Source organism: Rhyacophila brunnea, unplaced genomic scaffold, assembly GCF_057557595.1.
Source record: "Rhyacophila brunnea isolate RB1 unplaced genomic scaffold, BYU_Rbru_1.0 scaffold_1, whole genome shotgun sequence".
Lineage (NCBI taxonomy): Eukaryota > Metazoa > Arthropoda > Insecta > Trichoptera > Rhyacophilidae > Rhyacophila > Rhyacophila brunnea.
In genome coordinates, this window is record NW_028232751.1 from 7,671,645 (window position 1) to 7,685,358 (window position 13,714).

Genomic DNA, 13,714 nt, shown 5'->3' on the forward strand with positions numbered 1-13,714 from the left:
CAACACACTCGGTCTTAATTTTTAATCGAGCGTATCACGAGGCCCTACATTTGTTTGTAAAGAATCAGCAGTTTTTTTAAGCCTGGGAATGTCTCAGGACCAGATATCCATGACATCGCCACGAATTTAAGTGTGCTTTGAATGAGTTCACGGAGAATTTTTAATAAAAGTGCCCTTGGGAGAGAGGAACAGGGTGAACTAACAAAAATAAATGATTTTAATTAATAAATATAGTCAGAGCTTTTTTGTCATGTCACGCGGTGGAACGGCGTTCCGGCACCTTTCTTAACGGTATTTTTCAAGAGCAATTAGATGAAACAATGTTCGCACTTACATAGTACAAGTTAATTTTCCTGAATCATCTCATATGAAAAAACATAATATCCTGAAAACCTATCGCGTTTGATATATGCATTGAATTCTATTACAATTTCTTCAAGTGAATGTGAACACGAATTTTCGCGAATGAATCTAATTATTACCCCAATGAGCTTTGTTGAAGACCAAAATAGTTGCGTTACTTTTGTTCATAAAACTCATCGGTTTGACACTTTTCGATCCTTTAAAATACGTTGATCGGTGGTTACTCAGTGAAAGACATTCGGCCATTGACTCCAGCACTAAGAAAAGGAATCGAGACGATTTCCCAGACGAAAATTGGACTGAACTTTGGAAATCACCTGACAGGGCTCTAGCCTGTGGGATCGATCAGATAAGTGAGATAAACGCACATCACAAATTTGCTCTGTTGATACACTGAATACACTTAATTTTACCTAGAACACCATTTGAAAAACGCGTATATAGAGCGTCACACTGCCTTTAACATTAGTGGTATGTAGGGGGCCGCCTAATATCCTGGACTGGGGGCCCGCTTCAGGGTGTGGGGGCCATGGACATCATTACATATTATATACTTTTGTTCAAATATAATTATGTTTTTACAATTTTATTTTTTACACCTTTAGTTTATTTGTATTTTGTTTGTTTAATTGTTTATGCGCTACGTGGCATAGGAAAAGTTGCTTTAAGTGATATTTGAGTATCATTTTCTTTAGTAGGTAAAAGCTTTGGCAAGAAGTGAGTTCCGGCACCTTTAAAAAGCCCTGAATATAGTACAAAAAACAATGTGGACATACAGTACATACTATGTGAAGAGATCTTCACGTCCGCGATAAGAGATTTTAACCAACACATTATTACATAGATGATTACATGGAGAATTAATAAATGAGTAAACAATAATAATAAAAAAAGTGTAAAACAAAATAACAATGAGAAAAAGTGTGACATTAAATGATATAAGTATAAACCAATATTTATAAAACTATTGATATCCCAGGTGTCCCATGTACCTATAATAAAATATGTCCTCCAGTCCCTTGGATACCCCAAGAGTACGACTGCATGACCTTTTCGGAGCTATAAGCATTTTCGCTATCTCAAATACTCGGTTGAATGACACTCACCTGTTTTATCAGCCAAGCCAATTGTGTTTTTATATTTCCATCTTATTTATTGGATATAAAGATCTGAAAACATCTTAATATAATATATTTTTAGGTTGTTTCTATAAGTAGTTACAGCAAATTAGAGATTCAAATTGATTAGTAAGCAGATGTTACAACAATGTTTTAATTTTTAAATCATTAAGCTAATTCCTCATGAACGGCATCATTGCTGTTGAAATAAACTTTTCACAACGATTTCAATAATATTTTTTTGAATTAAACCAGCGGTACTCGAACTTTTTCGTTTCTCGACGCCTTATCTCAAAATTCCGTCTCATATTAATATTTTAAGTCTCAAACTATATATTGTAAAGTCGTTAGGAACCTACCTATTAATTTATTTACACTACATAATTTTGGCATTGAAAATGGACGCATGCAAAGACTTTTTAATTCTGATTTACTCTGACATACTTACACTGATCATTAAATCATGGTCACCTGAAAGGAATCTATTCTAAACAGCTGTATGATTCGCATTCCTCCCTTGATTTTACAGATGTCTCTATGGCTACCGTTATTTCTCTCACATCTTGACTTAGTTTGAACTAGGGATTGCAATACCGCTATTTCAAACCGGTATTCAATTATCTATCGATACCGAAATACCGGCTTAAAAAAAATTTAAATACCGGTATTTTCAGTATTAAGAAAGCATACATGTTTATGTTTTTTGAAAACGAATTTAATGTGATTTTCCATTACCTACTGTAGTAAGTATAAGCTATTAAATTTTGTGTATAGGTATTTATTTTTACCAAAACGCAAATATATTGACTTAAATCTCTCAAATATTTTTAGAGAATTGTCGCGATGAATTAACATACATATTTTAACGAAAATATCTTAAATTATTCTATAAGTATAACTATTCCAACGTCGGTAGTACTTACATCTGAATTTGAGAAAGATTTTCCTCTACCCAGACATTGTATTTGTAAAAATTAGCAGTTCTAAAATATTATTATGATCTATACATATTTATAAATCAACATAATACATTGTGTTAGGTACCTTAAGGTTGCTATAAAATAGTGTTTGAAATAGATTTTCTTCTATAATATGTTTTGATGAATACCGGTATTCGATAAGAAATACCGGTACTGATAATATATTCATTCGGTATTGCAATCCCTAGTTTTAACTCGGTACTCCAAATTATTTTTGAAACCAGTCTCTAAAATATTATAGGTACTGTTCAAAAACAATTATATATCATAAGAGAAAGCAATGAAGCAGTGAAGGTCACACATAGATGCAACAGTGGAATCTATTTTTGAGATCATACACCAACGCGTTATAATAAGATTTTCTGGAAGTATTGATATCTTCAAACAGCTTGCGGCCCACTGTTTGAATACCACTGGATTAAATTATTAATCAAACTGGAAGAATATTAAAAAAAAGTTAAGGCTTACAGACTTTTCTTTACGTCGGAATTTTCTTTATTATTACAACGTTTTTATTAGGTCGTAATCTTATTTGTCCGGTGGTTGTTTATACGGTACAAATCTTGCAATCGATTTTTAGCTAACTTCCCGACCAGGTAGGCATTTGAAACTTTTAGAATATATCAGAACACGATGCCAATGCATTTTTTTAATTTTAGCCATCTTTAAGTAGAATTGAATTCATTTTCAGTTAATTCTGTTTTGTATGAAAAATTATTTCGATACCATTATTGGTTGCTAGGGGTTTGGGGTCCTAGCAACTATTTTTTTAATATATACGTGAGTTACTATAGAAATCAATATGACATATTGTCAAAATGACATTTCAGTATTGTTTCTATCAAGTACATATTTTTTTGCTCGTTTAAGCTAGTCAAGTCAAGTTTATATGATTCAACAGAAAATTTAAAAACGTTGTATATAAAAAGTTCTTTTTATCTTGTAATTATTTATATATATTTATAGGCTCCTATATAAAATACTTTTTTTCCAACATCTTTGTGTAATATTGTATTATTTAATATCTTATACAAAATATGCAATAAAAACGACTCCATATAGCTTGAAACCACACATTTTATTGTTATCAAAAAATACATAATATTATATTAAATAGGATGCATAATAATTTATGGATTTTTGAAAGATTTATTTTTAAAATAATATTGTTTCCTTATTAGATAGGTATATTTGAAATACTGTATCGTACATTTCAGTAAATATAAATGTTTTAAATATATTACCATGGACATAAGCTTTTTTTCAAAAGAAGAAAGATAATGATACAGTACATTTTGTTATTAATTCAACAAACTAAGTAAAGATTTCAATAAGAAAACACAGAAATTACAAAAAAATGTATATAAATCATCCGGCAAAAGTGAGATAATCACAAAAAGTCTAAAACATATTATATTTCTCGGACTTCTCGGAAAGTTGTCGGCTTTGGTTTTAGTCGTAATATAAAATTTTGAAAAAAATAACTTCAGTTTAAGTGGTATGCTTATACCAGCTGAGAGACCTAGCGGAAAAAATACGAAGTTTACATTTTTTTGAAAATATTAATAATATTAATAAAAGATAAATATTTTTTATATTTAATTTAAAAAACATCGATTTTTATAAAAATATATGTGTATAACTTGAAATAATTTTTATTTTAAAAAAAAAAAAATAACATAAGTACATATAAAATATATTATTGATGTTAATGATGCAAATTTTGAGTACCTAACGTTAACAATTAAGCTAACAATGGCGGTTTTAGTTACTTTGGAGAACCAAGAGTCTAGCCGGTTTGGAGGGCCCATAAATAAAATATTGGTTGTTTATAGTTGTGTTACAGATTTTTTTTAATTGGTTACATTTTTAGGATTTTAGTATTTTCTGACGATACGACCGCGTCATTTGCTTCACAGAAAATCCCCATGAAAAAAAATCCTGACACCAAATGGCAGTTTACTACGAGGAGAAAATATTCGTAATTCGGCTACAAACCTGTGTGTCTGGTTTCCAGATAATATGTAGCCAAAACACCACTGTGGCCATAAACATAAACTAACACTTATGTGTGGATCTTACAGACTACGTAGCGCTCTCCGTCATCTGGCAAAGGCAGTTCTTCGGGTTCTTCATGCCGTGTACTGTTGGCACTGACAACGTCGCCGGCACGCGGGTGTGTATGCTATCCGGAAATATCCTTTCGTCGACGGTATCCCGATCCTTCCACGAGGGACCCGAACGCGTTCTTGCCGTTTGGTTATCAAGTACTGCTGACAGCGACTGTAAAAAAAATATTACGCAGATATGACATGTGAAATATTTCTACGAAAAAAATATAAGACGCATATAACTTCAAATCATATTTGGATATGCGTAGAACAGGTTGAGAAACACTGACTTATTTGTATATCTACGGAGGAAAGTCAAAATTTTCCAAGGATAATTAATTAGATAAGTGCAAGTTAGTTGAAGGGCTTTTGCTACTGTTCGGTTGTACGGAATACAGCGGAAAACGCATTTTGAAAATAGCCGATAAACTGGATTATTTGTTAGTTTGGGTTAGTTTAGTTTAGGTTAGGTTAGGTTTGGTTAGGTTAACCTAACGAATAATCCAGTTTATCGGCTTAATTCTTTCGATTAACTCTTTTTTTTTATTCAACGAATAAGACACAAGATTTGAGAATATAACATTCTATATATTGAATGTACATAATTTGAAAACATCCATGCATATACACAATAGAAAAAAACTTTTTTTTTAAAATACGACACCCGGCAGGACATGAACCTGTATCTGCTGGATTCCCGCCAGTATGCTTTCACTATTAAGCTATGAGTATCTTAGTTAATTACGACGATTTTAACTAGTAGTTTATTGTTACACGAGTAATGTGTGTTAACCTTTGGTGAATGTACACGGCGACTGAAGATGCCGAAAGGCGAAACCCAGGTCGCATAAAACTACTTAAATGGAATAGTACAAAACTTAAATCCATTAGAATTTAAATTCAAATTCCATCAAGTACCTTCAGTCGATAGTATTAATAATATACTACTTACTTCACGGTGAAATGTTCTACCGTGATCTCAATGCCTATTTTCGGTACATCACTGTGATACGACGAACTGTATATGTATAATTTTCAACACACGTATCAAAACACTTGGTTCAACACGTTATCATAAGCGAACATTTGCCACTCGTCCATAACGGGAGCCCCCGAAATTTTAAGAATAAAACTATATTGTAATAATTCTTTTTGATAATTTAAAATTTCAAGTGTAAGTCAAAAGTCAAAGATAAACTTACAAAAATTGTAAAAAATGGGAATTTTTCACATTTTTTGTACATAGGTTACGGTATTATTACATTATTTTTATGGTTATATTTATTATTAAAATCTAGTTTATTAAGTTTTCAATTTTTCACCGTTTAGATTTCTGATTAATTCATGGTTTTAATATTTTTATATCTATTTTAAAAAACATCGATTTTTATAAAAAATATAAATGTGTATAACTTGAAATCCTTTTTATTTATATCAAATCAAGCTTAAATTTTGGGACCATACCTAAATAAGATTTCATATAAAAATATTAAAACTATGAATTAAGTAGTCAAAAATCTAAACGGTGAAAATTTGACAACTTAATAAACCAACTAAATTTTAATAATAAATATAACCATAAAAATAATATAATGATAACGTAACATATGTACCAAATATGCGACAAATTCATATTTTTTTTTACAATTAATTTTATCTTTGACTTAAAAAAATCTTTTAATGTTTTCAGATACATATTTATCAATTAATAATTTATAACAGTTGAAATTGTAAATTATCAAAAAGAATTCTCAAATTGCAAGCTTCGTATTTTTCCGCTAGATTCTCTGTTTATTATGAACCCCCTTCAAATTCAACATAAATAGTGCACATTAAACTTTGTCAGTCATACTTATTTGCTTTCATTGAACTAAGAATACAATTTGCAGATGGTGCTGGTTTGTTTTTAAAATTCAATTAAACCCTCCCTAAACCAAACCATAATAGTTTAGATACTTATGCTATGGGCGATCCGACAAAATAGTGCACACTTTACAGTCATACTTATTTGTTTTCGTTGAATTAAGCATACATTTATTACAGCTGATGGTGCTCGTTAGTTTTTTTTAATTCATTAATCCCTGCCTAAGCCAAACCATAAAATTATGTATAGTTTAATGACAAAATTTTAGATATTATATGGATAAACGAATATTTTTTTAAAATTTAATTTTTTTTATTTTAAAAACTAACAAACATTATCTACACATTTCACAGTAAACCCTGTCTAAACCAAACCATAATAGTTTGGGTATGCTATGAGCGATCCGACAAAGTATTGCACACACTTTCAGTAATATTTATTTGTTTTCGTTGAATTAAGAATACATAATATTACCTGATAATGATGAATAAAATTCATTAAGTCCTGCCTAACCAAACCATAATCGACAAAAAATATTCTTATATTCATAAAACATCTAAAATTATATATGGTTTAATGACATGATAGTATAATTTAAAATATTTTATAGATAAACGAATATTTTACTATTATTTACTATGGCTTGGATTAGGCAGATTTAATTGAATTTTAAAAACTAACAAACACTATCTACACATTGTAATCTTAGTTCAATTAAAACAAACACGTTTGACTGACAAAGTTTAGTATGCACTATTTTTTATGTCGGATCTAAACAGTCTACCTATACCCTTCGCCACTGGAATAACGATGTATTTTTAGTGATGAGTAATTTAATTTATTGTACATTTTTTTTAAAAATTTAATTTATTGTATTAACAGCCCTTGATACAATTTAAAAAATATAATATATTATAGTCCATTTACTCATACATTGCGAATACGATGAGAACTAGAACGACCAAAAGCCATGCCATGGAAATTATACGCATCACGATAATCGAGGATCCCGAAAAACCATCTTCGATTACCATCGTCACTGATTCACTCGAATACGACAAATTCAAAACTTTTGTTAATCATTGGCAATCAGTTGCCACGCAGTTTCAGAGCGTACTGAAGGGAGAAGCAATGGGAATCCGTCGATATATTAATATGAATAGGGGAAAGTGGGGATACATGCTATCACTTTAATTTACTCTTTTAGAAAAGTTTTAGTATAATTATGCAAGATGCAACTTATTTATGGTAAAAACCAGTAGCGAATGGTGGAGGTAGGCTGTTAAGTTCCGCCATAAATAGTGCACATTAAACTTTGTTAGTCATACGTATTTGTTTTTATTGAACTAAGACTTTAATTTACAGATAGTGTTCGTTATTTTTAAAAATCAATTAAGCCCTGCTTTAACCAAACCATAATAGTTTTGGTGTATTTTGGGTGACACGACAAAATTATGCACACTTTTTCATTCATTCTTATTTGTTTTCGTTGGATTAAGAATACATATTACACATATTGTTGGTTCATTTTTTAAATTCATTAAACCCTGCCTAAACCAAACTATAATAGATAAAAAATATTATTCTCTCTAAAAAATATTCAACGTTATGTATGATTTAATTGCATAATTTTAGATATTTTATCGATAGATGGTAATTTTTGACTATTATCTATTATGGATTGGTTTTCCCAGGGTTTAATGAATTTTAGAAACTAATCAACACCATCTGTAAATCGTAGTCTTATTTCAATGAAAACAAATACTTATGACTGACAAAGTTTAGTGTGCACTATTTATGGCGGATCTTATTAACCTACCTCCACCCTTCGCCGCAGGTAAAAACTAAATACAATTGCAACATAATTTTACTCCCTACTTTAATTATAGTTTGTCAATTTATGGCTACGGCCGTATGTTGTAGCTTAACCACTGGGGAATGACAAAAGAAATGGCGTATTTCAAAAAACACTACCTTATTCTTAGGTCAATAATTATTATAAAGCAATCTTTATTCATAAGATGTTTATCACACTTGAATGATCAAAGACATAGCTTATAATAAGTATCTTTAGAATCATCTTCAAATGTGTTAATCTTGCCGATTTTTTGAATAATAAAATGCCTAATTCTTGTCAAATTTGGGATCACAGAGATTATCAATATAATTTTTTATCGTGAATATTTTACAAAAATTATCTCGTAATAAATTATACTAATGGTTTCATAAATGCGTTTAAAAATTAATAAACGTAAAAAATCTTAACACCACTGCACAGTTATGTACCGAAATATGACTATATTCTAAAACATTAGAGCGAGAGGTTTAAAAGAATACTATTTTATGTAACAAAAATACTTTATGCAGTCATCAAATGTTTAAAATAAGTATAAAGGATAATAAGGCTTCAAAATTATATATATAGATTATCTTCAACGTTTAAGGAGTGTTCAGGATCATGGTTTGAAAATACAATAAAAACTCAATTTTGACCTTCGACGAGCATGTCCCCCCTTAAATATCTGCGGTACCAACGTATAATAATCTCTGCTTCAGCGTTTGATGACATTCTGCGTAATGGCGTCTGGCTGGGAGTATATTATTTTGACATTACAAGACGCGAGTGTCGCTAGTGATGCTAGTAGATGTGCGCGTTCGTCACGTGCGACAGTGTTTCGCGCGGCTCGGAACTGTCGCGGCGAACGAGGCGAGTTTTGATATGAGAGCCGCCTAGGAGCCAGTCATTAAAGCCTATTTTCATGAGAACGTGCATGTTGAGCATAACTAGGAAAAACAATAAAATAAACCAATAGATGATGAGGCAGACAAGAGTAAGTGACGTCATAGAGATCATGAAACATGAAATGGCAAGAAATGTCGCTCGACGAGTAGACATACGCACAAAAATTCCGTCACACAAAGGCACTAAACAACTGCAAGGACGTCAACTCGCTAGATCGAAGAACTAATAAAGTTCAGTGGATATAGGTACATGGCATCGAAGAACTAAGTAACGAGAAGAATGGAGGCAAGTAGTGGAACCTTTCATCCGGCAGTGTATTGATGATGATGCAAATGATATTACATTTCTTATTAATGTGTACAGTTCGTGTAGGTCGTATTCTTATTTGTTCGGTGGTTATTTATCCAGTAAAAATCTTGCAATCGATTTTTAACTAACTTTCCGACTAGCTAGACATTTGAAACTTTTAGAATATATCAGAACACGACGCCAATGTATTCTTTTAAAACTTTTATCCATCTTTAAGTAGAATTGAATTCATTTTCAGTTAATTCTGTTTTGTATGAAAAGTTATTTCGGAAGAAATCCGTAATCCAATCCACTATTATTGGTTGCTAGGGATCTGGGGTCCTAGCAACTAAATTATTAATATCGACTACCTCATGGAATAACACACTAACTCTAAATTATCAACTTTTCATGAGAGCAAAAAAAACAATCAAAAAAATGTGTAGCAAAATCCGTTTATTTTATGCAAATATTAAAATTATAATTTATTTCTTAAAAAATAATAACAAAAACTTGTGATACCAACCACAGGTGGATTATTATTCCATGTTATTTTAGATATTACAAAAAATGTTATATAATCATAACTCCACTTACGATTATTATTTTAAACAGTATTTTGGGTGTTTTTCGAGAAAAAATGGCTGGTGTGGTATTTTTTTCTATGCAACAACTCAAAAAACATAAAACACACTATTTTGAGTTGGTGTGTTATTCCATGAGGTAGTCGATACATACGTGTGTTACTATGGAAATCAATATGAAATGTCAAAATGACATTTCAGTATTATTAGTTTTATCGTTTAAGCTAGTCAAGTCAAGTTTATAAATGATTCAACAGAAAATTTAAAAACGTTGTAAATAAAAAGTTCTTTTTATCTTGTAATTATTTTTCTCTTTATCCGACGTAATAATGTACCTATATATTTTAGAATATTGTATTTTTGCATTCTTTGAATGCGAAAAAATATTTATTTTATTTATTTTAAAAAGTAAGGATGTACAAAGTATCCGCACTCTACCCTTTGTTTTTGGCAGAGCTTTAAATGGAATTGTTTACAATCAGAAATGCTGGAATATTCTGATACGAGTACATTGTAATAAATTATTGTATTGATTGAAATTTGTTTGTGTCTTATTAATTAATACCATCATAAAATGATTCTATTGAACATTGTATCGAATTAATACTAATTAAACAATTATTGTCCTTAATATCAGTCCTAAAATAATTGCCCTGTTTACAGGTGTATGGGTTTAAGTCTAAACGTGTTGTTATCACGATATTTTATAATTAAATATTTTATATTAATATTTTTATAATTAAAACATAGTTTAATAAAATTTTTGGAAGGTGACAACGATTTTTAAAAAAAATCCTAGTTTTTGTATTTTTTTCAAACCACACCCGTATCACGGGAAAATGTGTTTGATGTAAAGCTACAGTGCTCGAAATGGACCGGAACGCACCGGAGCGCCGTTCCTGTTCGTGAAATCGGTAAAATTATCGCTCCGTCTCGTGGAATAAATAATTTGACCGTTTGAGCTGGATAGGCCTTATGATAGAAAATCTAACACACTTATTTTTATGAAAAAAACACATAAACTTTGATAACTTTACTATGTAAAAATCTTCAAAAAACTTTCGAGCGCTCCGGTTCGTAAATTTGTCCATTTCGAGCACTGGTAAAGCATCAGTATTTTTGGATGACTGGGAATGTTTCAGGAGCAGTTATCCAAGGCTTAGGTCGCCGTGCACTCAAGTGTGCTTTGACTCAACTTATATGACTTTAGATTGAAGGTTCCCACGGGAGATAGGAACACATAGAGGCAAAATTTACAAAAAATATATGGTAAAAGGCTATTACAAAACTGCACAAACAATCTAAGTAAAAAGATCTTCACGTTGGCAGTATGACGGCGCAAATTATATGTAACAAAATTGGCCTTTGTGCGTGGCGATAAGGTCGGACGGTCCGATGGTTCCGAATTGAGCAAATCCTCCCTTTCCGTACACATTTGACAACCCCAGAGGATGAACACGATGGCCAAAGACGCGTCCCCTACTTGTTGACATGTCAATCCTGTTGCGCGTATATCGTAAATGGAGCATCAATGCAAGTTGATGAAAGGTCGGTCACGATGACAGAATCTTCAAATAATTACAAGATAAAAGAACTTATTATATACCACGTTTTTAAATTTTCTGTTGGATCATATAAACTTGACAATTCTATGTATTAATAAATACTTTTTTGTACTTGATAGAAATACTGAATAAATATAGAATACTGAAATGTCATTTTGACATTTCATATTGATTCCCATAGTAACGCACGTATATATTAACAATTTAGTTGTAGGACCCCCTTAGCAACCAATAATAGTGTTTTACTTTTTACGATTTTTTTCCGAAATAACTTTCCATACAAAACAGAATTAACTGAAAATTAACTCAATTCTGCTTAAAGATGGCTAAAAGTATTAAAAGAATGCATTGTCGTCGTGTTCTGATATATTCTAAAAGTTTTAAATGTCTAACTAGTCGGGAAGTAGGTTAAAAATCTTCAATCGTCCAATACAAATCTTGGACAAACAAGAAAAAAAAATTACTGGACAAACAAGAATACGAGCTAATAAAAAAGTGGTAAAATAGGTAATTTTTTTTAAAATAGGTAAAAAGAATTTCATGAACTGGAACGGATTAACTTGTACTTTAGGTACTGATTTCGGCTGTAAAATCGTAAGCGTCGATCATGGAACGTGCCATTTATTGAAAATATGAAAACTATTTAAAGCAATCCAAAAAATACATTGTAATACGTAATAGGTACTTAATAGTTTCACTATGGTCGCTTTACATTGTTATTCACAGTATTTATTTCTCTCTCTCTAAAGCCAATAACATACAATTAATTATCAATATGAACCAGTGTTGCCAGCCATACTATAGTTATAGTATTTATACTATAATTTTGGTCCGCGTACTATGTACGATATAAAACAGGTAGAGTACGCCCAAAATACTATAATTTTGAATATCGGAAAAAAAATATCTGAAAAGTACCTACTAAAATTTCGATATTTCCGTTCGATAGATTGGTGCATTTCGCAATATAAGAAGATTTGGAGAACTTGGAAAAAAAATGCTTTAAAAACATAAAAAAATCCCTTGACTTTTTTCTTGAATTCTTCGGTGAGCATTTTTTTGTCAGAAGAAGTACCTTCATAAAAAGGGGTCTCGGAGTATCTGAAATTCTCCGTTATTATTTTTCTGAGAAACTAAAAACCTATGCATTTTCAACAGATGACAACGCGTACTATATTTTTTCCCCAAATACTATAATTTTAGAGGCTCTGTACTATAATTCCACTTTGAAAAGATGGCAACATTGCTAAGAATCACAACATTCACATTAAAGCTCTCTATAAGCATTTATATATAAAGCTCGTGTTGGCTTGTATTTTGTGATACGAGTATTCTTTTCTAGAAAAAATACTGTACAGCGGTGTTTCTCAACCGTGTTATGTGAGTCATGTCACCAATTTGCATTTCGTCGGTATACTGCCAAATGTTGGTAAGTCTCGAAATCATGTTATGGAGTAATCGCAATTTGAAAGTTTGACATGCCCTCTAAAATCAGGCATAATGCTAATTTATTTGTGCCTTATTTATTTAGATGAATTGAAGTATTAACAGTTATCCCTGCATGTTAAAAAACTCAAAAATTAAATTAATCATACAAAATAATCGCATTTTGTAAGATGAGGAGGGACTTACAAACCTTTGGCAGAAATGAATCAGCTCTTTTGAGAGTTATCTTTGCATAGCATTGTGTTAGGATTGAAGAAAGGGAAGGTTTATAGGTTAAAGAAATAAATTTGAAAGCAATTTTATATTATCAATGATCAATTTCAATGCATTTATAAATATTTTAATGGACATACGGCTGTTCATATTACAAATACACATAATATAAGTAATACTTAACATACAAATTTCGAAATTTATAATAGTAAAATGTCATAGGAATTACATTATTTTCAACAGTATACATTGGAAAAGTCAGGAAAATAATAAAATTACATAAACTTTAATTATTTTAATAATTAATTACCCACATGACCTAATAAAGAGAAAAAACTTAAAATAAATCGTATTAATTAATCTGGGTACACCAAAATAGCATACAAACTTATGGGTATGATACAATTATAAAATGTATTAATTTATTAATGGACAATCA